Source organism: Drosophila takahashii, chromosome 2R, assembly GCF_030179915.1.
Source record: "Drosophila takahashii strain IR98-3 E-12201 chromosome 2R, DtakHiC1v2, whole genome shotgun sequence".
In the NCBI taxonomy this organism is placed as follows: Eukaryota; Metazoa; Arthropoda; class Insecta; order Diptera; family Drosophilidae; genus Drosophila; species Drosophila takahashii.
Window position 1 is genome coordinate 19,860,035 of NC_091679.1, and position 22,270 is coordinate 19,882,304.

The 22,270-nt window shown below is 38.7% G+C and overlaps 1 protein-coding gene and 1 long non-coding RNA gene across 3 annotated transcripts in view; one reads left to right on the forward strand and one right to left on the reverse strand.

Annotated features, from left to right (window-relative positions):
- Gp210 (nucleoporin 210) overlaps positions 1-22,270 on the forward strand; it is a 268,597-nt gene that overhangs the window by 235,134 nt on the left and 11,193 nt on the right. The gene's annotated exons all lie outside the window — the stretch shown is intronic.
- Positions 1,930-3,873, reverse strand: LOC138912382 (uncharacterized). 2 transcript variants are annotated; one of them, XR_011417908.1, is made up of 5 exons: positions 3,739-3,873; positions 3,609-3,683; positions 3,400-3,554; positions 2,936-3,248; positions 1,930-2,146 (listed from the first exon to the last, which is right to left on the reverse strand). It is a non-coding gene; the product is annotated as an uncharacterized lncRNA (long non-coding RNA). The 2 variants fall into 2 exon arrangements; XR_011417907.1 differs by lacking the exon at positions 2,936-3,248.

Below are 22,270 nucleotides of genomic sequence, written 5' to 3' on the forward strand. Positions count from 1 at the left end.
GTCGGAGAAAAATGAACCTAAAGTCCAAGATGCCAAGTGTGCCAAGAATTAAGTTCATCACTGTATATAATAAATGAATGTGATCTAAGTAAAAGAAGTGCATTTTTATACCTTCTATCAGTTACAATGTTATCAATGCAATTTTAATTTGCGCGCAAGTTTACAAGTTTAAAAAGTAGCGAAGTAACTTATTATTTTCCGATTCCACATTTGATTGATAACACAGGCCGACAAAATGTGACATGGGTCGATGTCCAGGCCTGCCACCATTTTATTTCGATAAATGAGGCTTTTCTAAGCATAAGTCGCCACTACGCCTATAGTCCATCAGCTCTGGTATTTGCGGTATCTTTAATTTAAGAAAATCACAAATTTTCTTCGTCTTTTGGGATATATCTTCAAAAGCGGTTAACCAATTTTGGTAATCTTTTCGGAATTATATAGTTACATGTCTCTTTTATACGGTCGTTTTGGAAAATTCAATCTAACTGAACCACAAGAGAAGGTGGGCGCATTTAAAATTTGAAAGTCACAGCAAAGTTTAAAAATCTTCATTTGTGAACAGCGTTTAAAAATTAAATAAAAATATTTTCTTCTACAATGCATTTTTGATCCAAAGACACCTTATGTCCCTAATTTTTAGGACACTCATCAGGTTTTTGTGTATTGTTTTGGAATTTTCAAAATTGTTTTTCTTACTTCCTTCACAGTGACAATTCACAAACAGTGCCCAAACCTGTTACTATTTTACGTAACTCATAACTATTTTTGAGCACAAGTGACCCTTGCTTTAAAAATATTTATACATGGGCGTAAGCTAAAAGCTGGAGGGGGATTACACTTCAAGCATTTCAGCCCCCAAAGATTAGTAGGCTACGCTCATGTGCTTATACTCAAAGCAAAACTACTTAGATCGTTTAGAATTATGATATTTAAAATTGTGACAGGTTTGGGCACTGTTTGTGAATTGTCACTGTGAAGGAAGTAAGAAAAATAATTTTCAAAATTCCAAAACAATACACAAAAACCTGATGAGTGTCCTAAAAATTAGGGACATAAGGTGTCTTTGGATCAAAAATGCATTGTAGAAGAAAATATTTTTATTTAATTTTTAAACGCTGTTCACAAATGAAGATTTTTAAACTTTGCTGTGACTTTCAAATTTTAAATGCGCCCACCTTCTCTTGTGGTTCAGTTAGATTGAATTTTCCAAAACGACCGTATAAAAGAGACATGTAACTATATAATTCCGAAAAGATTACCGAAATTGGTTAACTGCTTTTGAAGATATATCCCAAAAGACGAAGAAAATTTGTGATTTTCTTAATTTAAAGATACCGCAAATACCAGAGCTGATGGACTATAGGCGTAGTGGCGACTTATGCTTAGAAAAGCCTCATTTATCGAAATAAAATGGTGGCAGGCCTGGACACCGACCCATGTCACATTTTTTCGGCCTGTGTAATTATTAATTTTAAACTCTTCCAATTTTGCATTGGCTGAAAGGAAATAAATTATTTTATTTGTATTTAAGCACATTACCCTGTAGTTCGCCGGGACTGGTCCCGAACTAGCGAAATTGCCATACACCGGGGGCTTGGGACTAACTCCCGTTCATACCACCCGCAATGTAAATTTCTATCCACTCTTACCACGGCATGTCCTAGGCGGTGGTCATATGGCGAAGTTCTGCATTACCTTTCGCCACAAAAGGGACCGATAGGTGGTCCCATATTATACCCCTTTTCGCCACAAAAGGGGCCACCTATCGGACCATCTATCGGACCACCTATCGGTCCCTTTTGTGGCGAAAAGGGGTATTAAATGGGACCACCTATCGGTCCCTTTTGTGGCGAAAAGGGGTATGAAATGGGGTTGGTGTTTTCAATACCAAAAAAGCTGAATGCTATGAAACTTCGAAAGAAAAAATTCTTTTTGTTAAATTAATTTATTGTATTATAAGTAGACAATTTTTCTATTTTTTAAATTTATATTTATTGAACAAATTCCTCTGCTGACACGTTTTTGTTGAGTTCCTCATTGTTGTTATTATTTGATTTGGATTTATTTTTAAAAAATCGTTTCTTTTGCAATTGAATTGCCTTGGGAATCAATATTTCTGCATTACCAGATTCTGAAACAATATCTAAAAAAAATAAGATTTTAGTGTTTTAAATAAAACAAGTAAGGAAGCTAGCTTCGGCCAGCCGAAGCTTAAATACCCTTGCAGATCATTCCTATTAATTAACAAATCGCAAAAATGTTCAATTAATTTCATTAATCTCATTAATTTTCCGATCGTTCCTATGGCAGCTATATGATAAAGTCGTCCGATTTTAATCAAATTAAAATTGAAATTCGGAAATATTTAAAAAGAGTCATGTCCTAGAGTAGAAGATAATACAATAAAAACCAAGGAAGCTAGAATTTATTTCCTATTACTTTTCCATTAATTTTCCGATCGTTCCTATGGCAGCTATATGATATATTAGTCCGATTTTTTAAATATTTAATTCGAAATTCACAAATATTTAAAAAATAACATCCCCAAAAGTAGAAGGTAATAATTCAAAAAACACCGAAGCTAGAATTTTTTAAACGTTTTCTTTTCCGATCCTTCCTATGGGAGCTATAAGATATAGTTGTCCGATCCGGTCGGTTCCGACATATATACTACCTGCAATAGAATAAAGACTTTTGGGAAAGTTTCATCCCGATAGCTCAAAAACTGAGAGACTAGTTTGCGTAGAAACGGACGGACAGACGGACGGACGGACGGACGGACAGACGGACATGGCTAGATCGACTCGTCTAGTGATGCTGATCAAGAATATATATACTTTATGGGGTCGGAAACGTCTCCTTCACTGCGTTGCAAACTTCTGACTAAAATCATAATACCCTCTGCAAGGGTATAATGAGAACAGAAACTAACTTCGGCAAGCCAAAGTTTTAATACCCTTGCAGCTTTCAGGAATAAAATTGTGACTAGAAAAGCATAAATATAAAATAAGAATAACCAACAGTTAAATGTAGACTTATTTCACGCTTTTGAAACTTGAACCGACAGACAGACGGACATGGTTAAATGGATTTACTTTATAGGTTTGAAAAGGTCTCCATTACTGCGTAACAAACTTCTGGACTAAATTATAATTCCCTCTGCATGGGTTTAAATATATATTTTTAGATTTTGTTATACAAGCCTGTTTACATCAAACCATGTTTTAAGATTTTGTTATACAAGCCTGTTTACATCAAACCATGTTTTAAAAGTGAAAAGCAGAAAAAGACAGAAAGAAATAGGATTAAAGACAGATGGCATTCTAAGTAAATAGATTGAAATTGAATCAAGAACCTAAGTGTATTATAAAAAATACAGTTATAAAAATAACCTACCGTGAAGTGCACCATAGAAATGTGTAAAGGAGTTTACGGCTTTTTTTTCCAGAAAGGCCTTTAACATTAAATCCCACAACAAACTCATCCGTGAGAACACTCCGCAAGTTTTTTAAACCCCCTTCTGGCAGCAACAACGATCTCATGGCTTTAATCTAAAAAGGAAGAAAATTTCACTAAAATATTTATATCAAAGAAAAAAGACTTACGTAGGAGTCCTTTGCACCACTATTTCTCCTTCTCCTCTTTAACAAATCGACGAATGTGCCTGTTGCTGTTCATGGCTAAATATCACACATTATTAGGTATTTCACTTGCACAACTCATGGTGTTACTCACCTGTTGACGACACTTCAGATCACAACAAAATATAACACTTTAAATGTACAATAAGACAAATTAAATACAATGTTTACAAAATTTGGCGCAAAGTTTGGGTTAGTGATGGTAGCGGGGTTGGGTAGTTATGGCAATCCGTTACGATTAATATTGCGACTACCGATATCGTATAATCGATGGCAATAAAAACATTCGCTAATATTATTTTTGTTTAGTTCTATGTATATAAAATTGAGTACTTATATATTTATTTTATATATCTAAGCACCAATAAAATCCGCTTGTTATGGAAGGAAAGAAAACGTTTTGCTACTGAACCACCGCTATTGTTAAAAATATTGCTGCAGCTAAATTGCTCATTATTAAATATAAATAATATAAAAAGAAATAAAATTCTATCATGTATTATTTTATTTTATCTCATTATTAAGTTTTTATTTTATTATTTTAACTTTTTTTAAATTTGTTTTTTATATACACAAAATAAAGTTGTATTCGTTATTAAAATCATTATATACTTGTCAAAAATTTCATTTTACAATTTTTTTAACTCATATAGAAGTGTTCACATAGAAGTGTTCACTCTCCGATAACTCTTTTGCTCTTGTAAAAAATACACACGCCACCTATTGACCCTTAAGGGACCACTGAGTGGTCGATCCCTTTTCTTCTGTGTGTATGTTTCTATTCGAAAGTAGATACCCTGTAGTTCTCAAGGGGGCCGGTGGCACTTTCGGGGGAGAAAAGGGATCGACCACTCAGTGGTCCCTTAAGGGTCAATAGGTGGCGTGTGTATTTTTTACAAGAGCAAAAGAGTTATCGGAGAGTGAACACTTCTATGTGAACACTTCTATATGAGTTAAAAAAATTGTAAAATGAAATTTTTGACAAGTATATAATGATTTTAATAACGAATACAACTTTATTTTGTGTATATAAAAAACAAATTTAAAAAAAGTTAAAATAATAAAATAAAAACTTAATAATGAGATAAAATAAAATAATACATGATAGAATTTTATTTCTTTTTATATTATTTATATTTAATAATGAGCAATTTAGCTGCAGCAATATTTTTAACAATAGCGGTGGTTCAGTAGCAAAACGTTTTCTTTCCTTCCATAACAAGCGGATTTTATTGGTGCTTAGATATATAAAATAAATATATAAGTACTCAATTTTATATACATAGAACTAAACAAAAATAATATTAGCGAATGTTTTTATTGCCATCGATTATACGATATCGGTAGTCGCAATATTAATCGTAACGGATTGCCATAACTACCCAACCCCGCTACCATAACTAACCCAACGTTTGCGCCAAATTTTGTAAACATTGTATTTAATTTGTCTTATTGTACATTTAAAGTGTTATATTTTGTTGTGATCTGAAGTGTCGTCAACAGGTGAGTAACACCATGAGTTGTGCAAGTGAAATACCTAATAATGTGTGATATTTAGCCATGAACAGCAACAGGCACATTCGTCGATTTGTTAAAGAGGAGAAGGAGAAATAGTGGTGCAAAGGACTCCTACGTAAGTCTTTTTTCTTTGATATAAATATTTTAGTGAAATTTTCTTCCTTTTTAGATTAAAGCCATGAGATCGTTGTTGCTGCCAGAAGGGGGTTTAAAAAACTTGCGGAGGGTTCTCACGGATGAGTTTGTTGTGGGATTTAATGTTAAAGGCCTTTCTGGAAAAAAAAGCCGTAAACTCCTTTACACATTTCTATGGTGCACTTCACGGTAGGTTATTTTTATAACTGTATTTTTTATAATACACTTAGGTTCTTGATTCAATTTCAATCTATTTACTTAGAATGCCATCTGTCTTTAATCCTATTTCTTTCTGTCTTTTTCTGCTTTTCACTTTTAAAACATGGTTTGATGTAAACAGGCTTGTATAACAAAATCTTAAAACATGGTTTGATGTAAACAGGCTTGTATAACAAAATCTAAAAATATATATTTAAACCCATGCAGAGGGAATTATAATTTAGTCCAGAAGTTTGTTACGCAGTAATGGAGACCTTTTCAAACCTATAAAGTAAATCCATTTAACCATGTCCGTCTGTCTGTCGGTTCAAGTTTCAAAAGCGTGAAATAAGTCTACATTTAACTGTTGGTTATTCTTATTTTATATTTATGCTTTTCTAGTCACAATTTTATTCCTGAAAGCTGCAAGGGTATTAAAACTTTGGCTTGCCGAAGTTAGTTTCTGTTCTCATTTTATTTTAAAACACTAAAATCTTATTTTTTTTTAGATATTGTTTCAGAATCTGGTAATGCAGAAATATTGATTCCCAAGGCAATTCAATTGCAAAAGAAACGATTTTTTAAAAATAAATCCAAATCAAATAATAACAACAATGAGGAACTCAACAAAAACGTGTCAGCAGAGGAATTTGTTCAATAAATATAAATTTAAACAAGAGAGAACGCTATAGTCGGGTGCCCCGACTATCAGATACCCGTTACTCAGCTAAAGGGAGTGCGAAAGAGATGGAGAAAAACTTTGATCCGCCGTAACTTTTTAACGAATGGTCCGATTTAAAAAATTTCTTCTACATTTCGATAGGTATTGATAAACACAATAAAACTGCATTTTTACTTTTCCAAAATATTGAAATTTTTAAAATCGTATACAAGCGATTGTGGGCGTTAGAGGGGGCGTGGCACCCTTTTGAAACAAACTTGCGCTGCGTAGGAACTCCTAGAATCTGCATGCAAAATGTCAATCTTCTAGCTTTTATAGTTTCCGAGATCTCAGCGTTCATACAGACAGACAGACAGACAGACAGACAGACGGACAGACAGACGGACAGACGGACATGGCTAGATCGACTCGGCTAGTGATCCCGATCAAGAATATATATAGTTTATAGGGTCGGAAACGCTTCCTTCTACCTGTTACATACTTTTGCACGAATCTAATATACCCTTTTACTCTACGAGTAACGGGTATAAAAATAGAAAAATTGTCTACTTATAATACAATAAATTAATTTAACTAAAAGAATTTTTTCTTGGGAAGTTTCATAGCATTCAGCTTTTTTGGTATTGAAAACACCAACCCCATTTCATACCCCTTTTCGCCACAAAAGGGACCGATAGGTGGTCCCATTTAATACCCCTTTTCGCCACAAAAGGGACCGATAGGTGGTCCGATAGATGGTCCGATAGGTGGCCCCTTTTGTGGCGAAAAGGGGTATAATATGGGACCACCTATCGGTCCCTTTTGTGGCGAAAGGTAATGCAGAACTTCGCCATATGACCACCGCCTAGGACATGCCGTGGTAAGAGTGGATAGAAATTTACATTGCGGGTGGTATGAACGGGAGTTAGTCCCAAGCCCCCGGTGTATGGCAAATTCGCTAGTTCGGGACCAGTCCCGGCGAACTACAGGGTACATATAAGCAAATCAAAACATATCCAAATGTACATATGTACATAAGTATTTGGTCAAAAGTTCGAATCTTAAGATTAATATTTAACTTGGAAACATTTTGGCTTTGCTTACAGAATTTGTAGTAATTTTCTATTTTCTTCCATGGTGGAAATTAAATAAGGTTCTTACTTCTGCTACAAAATGAAAAATAAAACCTAAGCATTTGATCCACAGGACTGACTATTGATCGAAAATCATTTTGATCGGAGTTTAAGTTTTTAAAATCCAAAACAAATTTAACTTAAATTGCCTCTTTCCCCTCCACTTTCCCTGCAGCACTACCCTTCCCATTTCTTGGCTGTTGCTCTTTCGGCCGTCGCTGTCTTGCCATCCGCTCTCTGGGTTTCGCTCTCTCGGCGGGCTCCCACAAAATGCAACGCAATAACTTAGGAAATCAAAATAAATTCGTTAAAAATACTTTAAAAAAATGTTCAAAACTTAAAAAATTAAACTTAAGCATTTGGGCCATAGAATAACCATTTACCAAAAAATCATCTCGATCGGAGCAGCGGTTTAGATTTTTTAAATCGAAAAGTTAATTTTTAATGTAGCCCCCAAATTATGGGGGATATCGAAATTTCTTTTAGATTTCTAATTAGGCCCTTTCAATACCTAAAATTCTGCAAAATCAAAATTTCGAAAGTACAACCACTTTAGAAGCTAAGCTTAAGTAAATCTAATGATTTTTTGCTCTAAATATGGATATTGGAGCTGTTTGGGGCCACTGGGGGGACATGTCGGACTGTGAAAAAATTTGGCTGCTCTAGCTCTTATGGTTTAGGCTGTGGTCGTATCCCCCTAAAAATCGGTCTTTCATTTTATAATCTTTAGAGATTATACCCTTGCCGAGGGTATTATGATTTCAGTCAGAAGTTTGCAACGCAGTGAAGGAGAAGTATCCGACCCCATAAAGTATATATATTCTTGATCAGCATCACTAGACGAGTCGATCTAGCCATGTCCGTCTGTCCGTCTGTCCGTCCGTCTGTCTGTCCGTTTCTACGCAAACTAGTCTCTCAATTTTAAAGCTATCGCGATGAAACTTTCCCAAAAGTCTTCTTTCTATTGCAGGTAGTATATAAGTCGGAACCAACCGGATCGGACAACTAGATCTTATAGCTCCCATAGAAAGGAAACGTTAAAAAAATTCTAGCTTCGGTGTTTATTGAAATAAAATCTTCTACTCTTGGAAATATTATTTTTTAAATATTTCCGAGTCTTGAATAAAATATTTAAAAAATCGGACGACTATATCATATAGCTGCCATAGGAACGATCGGAAAATAAATGGGAAAGTAATAGGAAATAAATTTTAGCTTTTTTGGTTTTTATTGTATTCTGTTCTACTTTAGGACATGACTCTTAATAATAAATAAATAATATTAAAAAAATACGAAATTTAAAATTTTTGCGATTTGTAAGTTAATAGGAACGATCTGCAAAGGTATATAAGCGTCGGCTGGCCGAAGCTAGCTTTCTTTCTTGTTTTTATCCTTTTTTTTGTCTTTTTTGTTTAGGAAATATTAATAATCAAATAAAAACACCTCTTAACGAGGTAAAAAACTAGTGACGATTGCACCTTCAACGTACAAAAGTTCTGATATCAACATTTGTGACGAAAAATGATTTTAGGTGCGACTAAATAAGTACGCTACCTAAAATTTACTCGTTTGGCCCGCTTTAAAAAATTTTTAATATCTACACGAAAGTTTTCTGTTGTAGCGTGCCGAATGAATACATTTTAGGTAGCGTACTTATTTAGTCGCATCTAAAATCATTTTTTGTCACAAAAGTTGATATCAGAACTTTTGTACGTTGAAGGTGCGATCGTCACTAGTTTTTTACCTCGTTAAGAGGTGTTTTTATTTGATATCAGAAGTTTTTGTTTGTTTACGTCTGCTCTCATAGGTGCTAATATAAACATTTAATTTTAAATTGGTCATAAATCATACTTTTTAAACTATTGTATTTTAACGAACTAAGTTTAAAAGGCGTTGAAGTATTTCAAAATACCTTTTAAACGAAGTATAGCACATGTCTGCACCTTTAGTATTGTAGAACTTACAAACTAAGGAAATGTAGCTATTTTTAGCTTTTTCCCGCTAAAGTAGCGGCTTTTTCCAAAAGTCGTAGAACAAAAGATTCCTATAGAATGACAGCTGATTTCCCAAAGCCAACTATGAAGAAGAAACGAAATCACAGCTGACTTTTCCTTTGAATTATACCCAAACAGCTGATGAAATAATCGAAGCACGCCATTTTTTGTGCTTCACAGCACAATTCTGTGCGTTAACAGCACTCTGTAATTGTTTCTCGTTCAGATAAATTAAAGTAGTCGAGAAAGCGGATTTGCTTTTACAGTTATATGGTATTTATATGGTATTTAAGTTTTTCGAACAGATAGCTATCAGGGACTTTGACAGGGACTCGAGAAACCGGCCCTAAGTGCAAATTTACTGATTCCATGACCCTAAAATACAGTTCGGATACCCTCACACAAAATTCAATACTCAGGGAGCGTTAGTAGTTTGAGCTGGCAAAAGTGGCTATTTTCGTATAAAAAAAAACGTGACTTTTTACAGTAATGTGTTATATACCCAAATTTAAGGAATCTCAAGGGCTATACAGTTTAAAGTTTTAAAGAAAATCGTTATAGCCGTTTTTGAAAAAAATAAAAAAAAACTTAAAAAAAAGTTTTAAAAAATATTCTTTTGTTCATATCTTTTTAACTATTACATTTACACAAATTGCATATAGAAGGCTTTTATAGCATTTAAAAATACCTTTCAAACGAGATGCAGCACAAGTCTGTAGCTTTAGTAGTATAGAAGTTAGTTATTTAGTAGCTGTTTATAGCTGTTTTCCGCTAAATTAGCGAGTTTTTCCAAAAGTGGTAGAACAAAATTTTTTTATATCGATGTGATGACAAATTGACAAACAGAATTAAATTTTCATTTTGGGAAGGCGAAGAAAATCTTAATTTGGCTATAACTTTTGAACGGAGCGTCGGATTTTATCATATGACCCCTCATTCGACGGGTATTTTCAATAGAAACACAACTAAAACATTGCGAGGCAATTATCCCCACCGGCCCCAACAGCTCCAAATTTCGAAATTTGCACTTTTCCACTTTCACTGCTCTCTCTCCCAAGCCAATGCCTTCGCAAACTCTCCTGGTGCGCTTAGTCACCACATGGACTGCCGTGATGTTATTTTTATCTTTTTTGTTTTTTCCCCCTTTTTTATTTAGGAAGTATTAATAATTTTCTTTTAAAATTTTTTATGTTCTTTTCTCTTTCTTGTTTAGAAAATAAAATAGTAAAATAAATATATATGCATTTTTCTTATTTTAAGAAAAAAAGTAGATGTTCAAGAAAAGTACTTTCAAAATTTTAGGAAAATTTTTCAATTTGATGGCAATTTTTCTAGATTTTAGAAAAGTATTTCTGCTTTTCAGAATTTTTTTTTACAATTTTAGAAAATTCCTTTCTAAACAAGAGAGAACGTTATAGTCGGGTGCCCCGACTATAGAAAACTTTGATCACGCATAACATTTAACACACATACATTTTGATAGGTATTGATAAACACAGTAAAACTGCATTTTTACTTTTCCGAAATATTTAAATTTTGAAAATCGTATATAAGGGATTGTGGGCGTTAGAGAGGCGTGTCACCTTCTTGAAACTTGCGCTGCGTAAGAGCTCCAAGAATCTTCATGCCAAATACCAATCCTCTAGTTTTTATAGTTTCCGAGATCTCAGCAATCATACGGACGGACAGACGTTCGCACTCCCTTAAGCTGAGTGACGGGTATTAGATAGTCGGGACACCAACCCGACTATAGCGTTCTCGCTTGTTTTATTTTAAGCTTTATTTGAGGAAATCCTTAAAAGCACAGAACCAACCGACTTCCGGCCGTAACGCCCGCAGGCGCTATGTCACTTTTTTTGAGGGCCTTATGAAAAATATATTTAACTATTATTTCAGTAATTATTGTGATTTTTTTAGATTTTCTGGGTGAAATTTGCTACTGACCGTTTTTTAGAGTTCCAATTTTATATTCCGACCTGTTCCAGTTTTCACTCGGAAGTGAATTATTTCATGCTGGCTGATCTAAGACCGCCTATCAAATGCTTGGCGGAAAGTTTCCATGTGAATTTTCCGGAAGTTAACCGAGTAACAACGAGGGATATTTGAATCCTTGCAGTTCTTTCGGAAGTGAGTTCTGGAACAGGTCTGGGAAATTCGATTCCGTGTGAATCTTTCGGAAGTGAAAACTAGAACAGGGCCGATTAGTTTAGATTCTTTATATAAGTAAAGAAGTCGTATTCAGGTTAAGCGCGCAGTTAACAATAATGTGGCTTGCACTTTTATTTAAAAAAATTTTTGTCTTCGCCCTATATAACATTTTATTGAAATACTTGTAAATGCGAGTAACATAGAGGCAATATGGTAATCAGTGGTGTGGAATAATTTAGGAATGAGTAATGTGGTAGAAGAAAAGTATGGGGGGCATTGAAAACAAGCGCCGCTGGCAAAAATTTTTTTTCTAAAAAATCGCGCCTTATTTCAATTTGACCACTTTTTGTGGCTTTAATTAATAACTTAAAAACGACCCAATAATTAACAATTCGGTTTTTCGATTTTACTATATTATATTTAAAGGATTTTTTTTTTTAAATAGACGTGGGCCCGCCTTTTTTTTAAGAAAAATATTTTTTTTCCTAAACGTGAAAAAAAAAATATATTTTAAAAATTTCTTTTAATAATCTTTTAATATCAAAGTTTTTAATTTTTGAATTGCAATTTTATTTTTATAATTATTACCATTATAATTTCTAACAAAAAAACTATAAACCTTTATAACAAAGTTATTGCAAGGAAACAATGATGAAACATTATTTTTAAGTAATTAATATTTAATAACAAATATAGTTGCATACCGGTTTTTGCAAAGATTGCACCGTAACTGACATTCACGATACAAAAATACGTGAATCATTCATGCTTTGATGGAGGTCTTAAAACATTTATTTCGGAGAAAGTGCGCAAAAGTGTAATTTTATACTTACTGAGTTTAAAGAGAATTGAGTACTCGACAAGATAAAAAAGGTTCCAGAGCTGGACTCATTTTGTAGCTCCATTTAAAAATAAAAATTGAATACCAATTTTAATGTTTTTTGAGGTTAGATTTTACCCAAGATTTTAGGAACACCACAATCAATAAATACATCGGAACGCTCACAAAAAAAGTTACATGATTTTGTGATTGAACAGCAAAACGGCGCTGCGTTGCTTCATTATACTCTTTTGGATCATTTAAACTTTTAATCATAATAAGCGATTACCAGCGCTGCCATCTCGTTGAAGCACTAGCAGGCTTTTACAGCTGATAACTTAACAGTGATGCGCACTGTTAAACTTTTCTGTTAATAACATTTGACATTCATGTTATCGTAATACATTTTGATTGACAAATCCAATTTCTAACGACTTTTTAAAAGTGGGTTTTGGCCAAAAAAAAGTGGTCAAATTACCCATAGTGCATTGGGCCATCGCGCCATGCAACGCGCAAGTGTTTTAGTTCAAGTTAAATATATAGAGTTAACTCGTTCAAGCATGCTCAAATTTAAATTGCAACTTTTGACAATATGTATGGGGAAATATTTATTTTCTAATGTTTACTTGACCAAATAATTTTAAAACGTTTATGTTTCCCATTTAGCTTTTGCATTGCAGAGTTTTTTTTGATTTTTCAAAACTTTTGTATTTAAATAGTTATTTAAAATCGTAAGTTTTAAAATTTGAATGGTTCAAATTTTTTTAAAAACGTTTTGTATTAAAATCACATTTTAAAACGACATTTAAAAAAATCTTATTTTCTCTGTGTAAGGTATTTTGGAATGAATCCGTGAATTACATTCTGTTTTGGTCTTCTCCACCTTTATAGTCTAATCAAAATGTATTCCGGAACCTCCTAATAATGTCGTGCGCAGTAGACTTGACTTCTCCGACTAATCCAGTGAATTTCCGTACATTTTTCTGTACTAAATTGCGTTTTCCAATCAACTGGCGAAGTTTCACAGAAAATTGCTTTCCGTGGAGCCATTTGAATATTTTTTTGCAGTATAATTATGGTTTCTGCTCTTATTCTCTACTACTAACTAATCGTAATGCCAAAAGCCCAAAGTTTGCACCAAGTTCCATAAATTATCCTTTATACACAGAGAAAATTATACAACGTTTTTGGTGTAACGGACATCTATAAACAAAAGATTCAGGCTGGGTGTTACGGACGCATACTGGGGCGCCTAGAACAAAAAGCCTGCCAAAATGTTTTTTTTTTTAAGATTTTCCAAAATGTTGCAATGCAACTTTAAAAACAATTGAATTCTCTATTCATATCAAAGGAAAGAGTGATCTTTGATGAATGGTTCTCCCACTACAGATTTATAAAGTGGATTTTTCAAAATATAATTTTAGCCAATAAGAAAAAAAGGTATTTTACACATCTTTGAAATTTTTCTGAAAGCGCCCAAAGGCCTAAGTTGTATATGAAACGATTGAAATTTTAAGAGCAACCAATTCTTAAAATATTAAAAAAAAAATAAAAATTTTAGATACAGAATTACTATTTTTTTTTAATTTTTTAAAAGTGGTCCAATAAAATTGGGATTTTTTTGATATTCTTGGACGTAAAGTAGTGTTACACCCTAGATCCCCGTTTAATTCTTTTTTTAAAAAAAGTTTAGATATTTAACTACATATTCTGAAAAAATTAGCCTGCCCTTTTTTGCCTCTTTTGAGGAAACCGCAGTTTAAGTTAGCAAGAAATGTTCATAATTTGAAATATCGTCAGCCCTGGTTCATCCGCGCGCCCCAACATCATGAAGATATTTTACTTATGTGAAGGTATTGATGAAGATAATGATAAATTAATAAACAAAATTTGGGTTAAAATTTTAAATTATGTTATTTTACTAAAAATACAGATATGAAATAAATACCGGTTTCTACCAATTTTTTTTGAAAATATGCTATATTTCCTTGATTGATTCTATGACATCTATAAGATATCATTGACCAATTGAAAAAAAGGTAAGCATAGAGCTAAAATGATAAATAATGGCTTAATCCCAATTTATATGAACCAATATTGAAATAGAACCGAGACATTCTCCTTTGTAATAAGCGTTTATATGGCAGCTATAAGATATAGTTGACCGATTTGAATAATTTTTTTTTTTTAAATCAAGTTAAATTAAAAAAAAATATTGGGAAACTTAGAACCCTATAAGTAATTTATTTATATTTTTATACCCTTGTAGAGGGTTATAATTTCAGTCAGATGTTTGCAACGCAGTGAAGGAGACGTTTCCGACCACATAAAGTATATATATTCTTGATCAGCACCAATAGCCGAGTCTATCTAGCCATGTCCGTCTGTCCGTCTGTCCGTTTCTATGCGAACTAGTCCCTCAGTTTTAAAGCTATCGCGATGAAACTTTCGCGAAAGTCTTCTTTCTATTGCAGGTAGTACATATGTCGGAGCGAGCTGGATCGGACCACTATATCTTAAGGCTTTCATAGGAATTGTAAGGAACTTATTTTTACGGTTTGCTCGCTACGAAGATCGTGCGGCTAGCTCAGTAGATTTGGGTGTTCGTCCCACCAAATTTAGTTCAAGGAGGCGTTTATTTACGGCTCTGGTTTTACAATAATTGTTGTGACTCGTGCTGCCGATGCTCCTGCGACTCCGATCCGTGGTTCCTCGCTGCAGGTGCTCCTGGATGCGCCGGGTACTTTCGCTGCCACTCGTAGACGAGGGCGTGGAGTTGGGTTGTTGGGCTCAGGGAAGCGTCACCGTTCTCAGACTAGGGTGAACAGGCACCACGCTTGCAAGACCTTCGTCCTGCCAGCCGCAGTCTCCTGTCCCTTGCTCTGTCCCGGCCGGTCCCGCTAGACGCCTACTAAGTTTCCTTTGACGCTCCGGTACTACGGCCGGTTTATGCCAGCAGTCCCTGTAGCAAACGCCCAGAGAAAGACGAACGTTCCACCCGAACCTTCCCTCCTGGCTGTTGCTTTCGTACCTGATGTCTGGTTCTCGGTGCGGTCCCTGGATGCTTGTCCTCGTCGATGTCCTGGGCGACTCGTGGCTGCGTTGTCCTGCGTTGCTCCCGTGAGGTCTGCTGCTCGTGCCCAACACTCTGCTGGTGGGATGCCCGTGCCAAGTCTGCCTATGTCCTGCTCAACTGATCGGTGTTACGGCCGACGCAGCTGGACTAATCGGTATTACAGCCAATGTAGCCGGACTAGTCGGTATTACAGCCGGCACAGCTAGCCTGATCGGTATTTACAGCCAATGCAGCCAAACTGACCGGTATAACAGCCAACGTAGCCGGACCTGATATGGCCCATCATATCTCGGCGCTAGTTTGGCCGTGAAACCTTCTGCCGCTTTAGACAAATGGTGCTCCTTGGCCCAGACGATGTCGCCGATCCGTGGATTCCACTGTCTTCTTCTGAGGTTGTAGTGCCTGGCTTGATCCTGCGCTGCCTTCGTCGGACTACTTCGAAGATTTCTTTTAGTTTTTCGGCGTTCCCCTCTGGAGACTCTGTCTGCCTCCCTGTGCCCAGTGTTTCTCTGTCATACAACGCATTTGGCAGCCGCGGTTCTCTGCCCTGCGTCAGAAAGGAAGGAGAGTATCCTGTGGACTCGGATACGCTTGAGTTAACTGCCAACATTATCTCTGGCCACTTTTCATCCCAGTTTCTTTGGTTTTGTCCAGCATACTGTGCGATCATGGTTTTTACGGTTCGGTTAGCGCGCTCGGTGGGATTTTCTTGAGGAGTGTATGGTGCCGTGAATTGCTGTTTTATTCCTATGTCGTGAAGAAACTTTTTAAATGCCCGATTGGCAAACTGCACCCCGTTGTCCGTAATCACTACTTTAGGAACTCCGAACCTTGCGATTATACGTTCTCTAAACGCCTTTTGTAGGGTATCTGCTGTTGCGGTTCGTAATGGCACCAATTCTGTCCATTTTGAGAAACGATCAATTAGTACCAACAACATTTGGTTTCCGTGCGCACACCGTTGCCCATGGTTCTTCCGGGATTTAAGTCAGCATTTTCCCCGCCGCTTGTCTCTGATTAGGTTTATATTTTAGGCACTCTTCGCATTTCCGAACGTATGCTCTTGCGTCCCTTTGCATTCCTGACCAGTTGTATCTGGCTGCTAGACGGGCAATCGTCCTCCGGCTTCCTACATGGCCGGCCGCTGGGGAGTCGTGTTTTCTTGTAGGACCGTTTCCCTTAGATCTGTAGGGACGCATAGCTTCCAGGCCACCACATCTTCGTTGCCAGCTCTGTGTGGGATCTGCCTATACAGCGTTTCGCCATCGAACACGTAGTCTGGGAATTTCTGCGGCTGAGCGTTTATTTTCTCACGCATGTCTCTGATCCAGTTGCATTCCGTATTTGGCACCAATTCTTTTGCTCTCCGGAGGGTTTCCGGCACTGGCTGTCTGGACAGTGCGTCGGCTACCACGTTCAATTGGCCCTTTCTGTACGCAATCTCAAAGTCATATTGTTCCAACTCAAGGGCCCACCTAGCGATTCTTCCGGATGGGCTTTCAATGCTGTTCAACCATTTTAGTGCCATGTGATCCGTTACCACCTTGAAGTGGTAGCCTTCCAGGTAGGGCCTTAGTTTTTAAATTGCCCAGACAATGGCCAAGCACTCTTTTTCCGTTGTCGAATAGTTTTTCTCGGCTCCGTTTAACGTTCGACTAGAGTATGAGATAACTTTCTCGCCGTCCTCCGTGTTCTGTGTCAGAATCGCCCCTATGCCGTAGGCGCTGGCGTCTGTTTGCAGGATGAATGTACTTCCAAAATCTGGACATGCTGGCACTGGGTCAGTTACCAGCCTCGCCTTCACCTCCTCGAATGCCTGTTGATGGTCTTGCGTCCACACCCATTTCACGCCCTTGCCAAGTAGGTCGTTGAGCGGCTTAACGATGCGTGCGAAGTCCGGTACAAATCGTCGGTACCCCGATGCCACTCCTAGGTATTGCCTTATCTCGCGGACGGTTGCAGGTGGTTCTAACTGGGCTATGGCGGCAACCTTTTCTGGGTCTGTGCCAATTCCTTGGCTTGTAACTCGATGTCCCAGGTACAGATGCTCCTTTTTGAAGAATTGACTCTCTCGGGGTTTATTCTCAGGTTCGCCTCCTTCAGACCCCGAAACACTTCTCTAAGATTGTCCTTGTGTTCTCGCTGAGTGCGTCCGATGACGATTATGTCGTCCTGATACGCAAACGCATGAGGAGACATCTCCGGTCCAATCACTTGGTCCAAGGCCCTTTGAAATGTTGCGGATGCCGAGTGTAATCCGAATGGCATCACTCTCCATTGGAAGAGCCCCTTTCCTGGCACCGTGAACGCCGTGAACTTTCTGCTTGCTTCCTCCAGCGGAATCTGCCAGTATCCATCCTTTAAGTCCAGGCTGCTGATATAGCGTTCTTCTCGTAGTTGGTCCAGGATGTAGTTGATACGTGGCATTGGGTACGCGTCCTTCACCGATTTTGCGTTTATTTGTCGGAAGTCGACGCACAATCTCCACTTGCCGGTTTTTTTCTTCACCATCACTATGGGAGAGCTATACGGGCTTTTCGAGTGTTCTATGAAACCCATTTCCAGAAGTTCGTCCACCCTTGCATTGATCTCCCCTTGAACTTTGGGGTTCTTAGGGTAGTATCTTTGTTTTATGGGTTTGTCATCCTTCATGGTGATCTGGTGCTCGGCCACGTTCGAAGTTCCGCTCATGTCTCGGAATTCTAACAGCTCTGCTTCTAGGAATTGCTCGATGTTTCCGTTGTGTCTGTTCCTGGCCGGTATGCGGATTTCGTGACCTGCGCACAGCACCAATGCGTCTACTACCCCTGGTAATATCAGCAGGCTCATGGTCAGTCGTTTGTTGCCGAATTCGACTTCTACCTCGAGCTGCGCGCCTACTTCGCTGTACCTTCCGTCTGCCAACCTAACTTGCCGTCTCGTCCGTGTAATCTTTCCCAGAGCAGCCAGATTGTCCGCCAGCTCTTCGCTGATGAAACTAGCTGTTGCCCCGGAGTCGATTGTGGCTTTGTACGAGTTCCCACCAATCGTCACCGCTGCGGACAACTGCTGCTCCCTCTCTGCGCTCGCCTCTCTGCGACTGGGATCGCTGGCCATTTCCCGCTCTCTGGCAACATTCCATACATCTCACCCCCACCTTGCCGCATATCCAGCAAAATAGCAACCTCTTGCCCAATGCCCGTGTCCGCCACATTTGCGACACGCTTCCTGCGGGTTGGATATGTATTGGTGGGCTTGGTTGCTTCCTGCTGGCGTGCTTTGTGGTCTCTGGATGGTGTTTGGTGGTGTCCATAAAGTGTTTGTCTGTTGCCTTTGATATTCCGTATTCGGCGTGTTTCGCGATGGTTCGGTTTGCCTGTCTTGCCTGCTGGTATCCTCGCATCTTCTGCATGTCACCTGAGTCGGGAGTGTAGTTTTTGTCCTGCTGAACTTATTCTCTTGTGAGAATGCTTCCCGCTCTTTTTCCAGCTCTTCGTACTCGTCGGCCAGGATCATGAGGGCTTCCAGGCTGTCGACTTTGTATGTTCGGAGGGAAATTCTTAGGTCTGGTGTGCTGTTTTCCCTTATGATCTCGAGTATTTTCTCCGGACTGTACCCGAGCGGTCTTACCATGGTTTGCATTTCCACCATGTAATCTTTGAACGGCTCCCTGAATCCCTGCTTCCGAACTTTCACCTGGTCCTCTAGTTTGGCAAAATACCCTCTGGGTAGGAAGAATGTTTGGAAACTCTCCATAAATTCTATCCATGTTTTCCAATGCCGGTTGTTTGAGATGATCCATTTTAATGCTCTTCCTTGTAGTAGCTCAGGCATCGCTCGAGGTATTAAATTCAAATTCGCGGACCATTCCACCTGCTCCAGGAATTCAAGTGTTTTCTCTGTGCCATCGAATCTGAAAGACCATTCTCTGACCTGCTTCGCGACTTTTGCATAATCTGGGTTGCTGGGTGTAGAGGTCGGTGTCGGTTCTGTCTTTTGCGTTGCCTGGCCTGGCTCTCTCTCCTTTTGCCTTTCCTGGCTTGGCTCTCTCTTTTGCGCCTCCTTCTGCATGTTTTCGACGCTCAAACTTTCCAATAGATCTTCACCCTCGGCGTTTGTTATTTTTATACTGGTGCCTGGTCTGTCGCCGTATTTTGCTTCAAGCTCGGCCCAGATATCGACTAGCTTGGGGTCGTTCTCAGTCTGTGAATAATATTCGGACAATGCCTTTCTGATGTCTTCCGATCTGCCTTCCAGACTAATGTTTAACCTCTGTGAGACATGGGCAGAGTCCTCTTTCTTCAGACGGTAAATCCAACTCTTCCCCATTCTGCTTTTTATTTGTTTTTAGTGCCGGGACAATAACGTTTTGGGCGCCAGATGTAACGAACTGATTTTTACGGTTTGCTCGCTACGAAGATCGTGCGGCTAGCTCAGTAGATCTGTGTGTTCGTCCCACCAAATTTATATAAACGTGACCGCCCGGTTAACAGTAAAACATTTCAGAATTCAGTTCAAGGAGGCGTTTATTAACGGCTCTGGTTTTACAATAATTGTTGTGACTCGTGCTGACGATGCTCCTGCGACTCCGATCCGTGGTTCCTCGCTGCAGGTGCTCCTGGATGCGCCGGGTACTTTCGCTGCCACTCGTAGACGAGGGCGTGGAGTTGGGTTGTTGGGCTCAGGGAAGCGTCACCGTTCTCAGACTAGGGTGAACAGGCACCACGCTTGCAAGACCTTCGTCCTGCCAGCCGCAGCCTCCTGTCCCTTGCTCTGTCCCGGCCGGTCCCGCTAGACGCCTACTAAGTTTCCTTTGACGCTCCGGTACTACGGCCGGTTTACGCCAGCAGTCCCTGTAGCAAACGCCCAGAGAAAGACGAACGTTCCACCCGAACCTTCCCTCCTGGCTGTTGCGATCGTACCTGATGTCTGGTTCTCGGTGCGGTCCCTGGATGCTTGTCCTCGTCGATGTCCTGGGCGACTCGTGGCTGCGTTGTCCTGCGTTGCTCCCACGAGGTCTGCTGCTCGTGCCCAACACTCTGCTGGTGGGATGCCCGTGCCAAGTCTGCCTATGTCCTGCTCAACTGATCGGTGTTACGGCCGACGCAGCTGGACTAATCGGTTTTACAGCCAATGTAGTCGGACCAGTCGGTGCTACGGCCAACTTAGCCGCACGCAGTTAGACTAATCGGTATTACAGCCAATGTAGCCGGACTAGTCGGTATTACAGCCGGCACAGCTAGCCTGATCGGTATTTACAGCCAATGCAGCCAATGCAGCCAAACTGACCGGTATTACAGCCAACGTAGCCGGACTAATCGGTACCACAGCCAATATAGCCGTTATGGCCAACCTTGATGTTCTGCAGACTTAGCCGTGCGTTGCCTTGAAGGACCTCAGCTACCTGAGTCGCAATTCGGAGACTTGCTTGGTCCCGAACGTCTTGACGTAGCGATCTTGCTCCTTGCTGGTTTTCCACGGCGGTTTCTCCTTGACTTTGACTTTACTAAACGTTGTTCACTCGCGATTTGATGCTCGATGACTGGTGCCGACTCCAGCGCAGAGCCCGCTTATATAGGCCTCCGGGTCCCGTTAATCCTCGGCCTCTCCTTTTCATCTCTCCAATTCAGGGTCCAAAGTGCACGGTTTTACCGTTCGACCTTTCGCCCTCTGCACACGGCACTAAAGTCCAAAGTGCGGCCGGTCTCCATGTAGTTCTCCATGTATTTCTTGTGTTTATTTGTGCGGAGTTATTTAACTCCTCACAGAATATTCAAACAAATATAAGAAAATTAATTGTAACTTTGTAGGAAGTAGGCGTTTTGGTTCTTGACTACTTAAAAACAAAATATAAATAAATAGAAACGCTGAATCTGGAATCCCTGGAACTGCACCGAGTGAGCAATTTTTTATCTGCAAGGGTATATAAGCTTCGGCTGGCCGAACGTAGCTTCCTTTCTTGTTTTTCTTCAAAAACAATTTTTTTTTCTTTAAAATTTTCTACAACAAAAAAATTTCACTAAAAAAATTCACCTTTTGATGTTTTTTTACATATTTAATTGCCTTTAACAATGCCCCATCAAAAGATATTCGATATAGGGCTCCGCTGACTTTTGGCTTTTTCGCCCTACTGTGGGACGGGTCAAAGCGCACGCAAAAATGTCGGCTAGTGGGGTGAATCTTTGCTTTAACTCATCATTGCCTATTTGATTATTACCAGTACTCAGATTGCGTGCAAAGACAAACCAAACTAAGGCTGGGGAGAGAAAAAACTACTACAACTCGGGCTATTGTCAGGCGTAAGGCCCACTACATCTGCGATCGAGCCTTCCGCTTTTCCTTCGCGGTTGTGACTTCACGGGGGTCTCATGTCCGCCGAGGACAAACACACAAATTTAGCACATTATAAATATCTTTTATTAACTAACAAATTAAAATCCTAAAGAAATCAATATTGCTGAAAACCCTAACCGAGACTAACATGAAGTGCAAAGAATAATATAAAAATAATATATATAGGTATAAATATCATAAGAAAATAAATGGCGATAATATACAATAAATAGCATAAATATAATAAATATAATAGGTAATTCTTATAGAGAGAGATAGGTGCAATAAATAGATTTTAAAAATATATATGTTAAAGACGGCATGCCAATCAGGTTTGCATTTACTTTAAATTTAAAAGAAAGACAAATGTAAATTTTTTTTCATGGTGTGGTTTCTCAACTTTTAATTGCGTTACGTTACGTTGACATGTTACCGTTCCCACTTGCATACTAAATCAAAACGTGAGCGCAAACGCAAAGCGATTTACGATATTGGCGTTGAGTGAGTTTTTGCTGTTCAAATCTACGGCATTGGCACCCAATTTCGCGATTGTCTTTGCCCTCTTATTCTTGGGCCATTACGTAATGCCGGGTACACTTATGGGAAAATTTAAATTCGGGAAATTACCCTC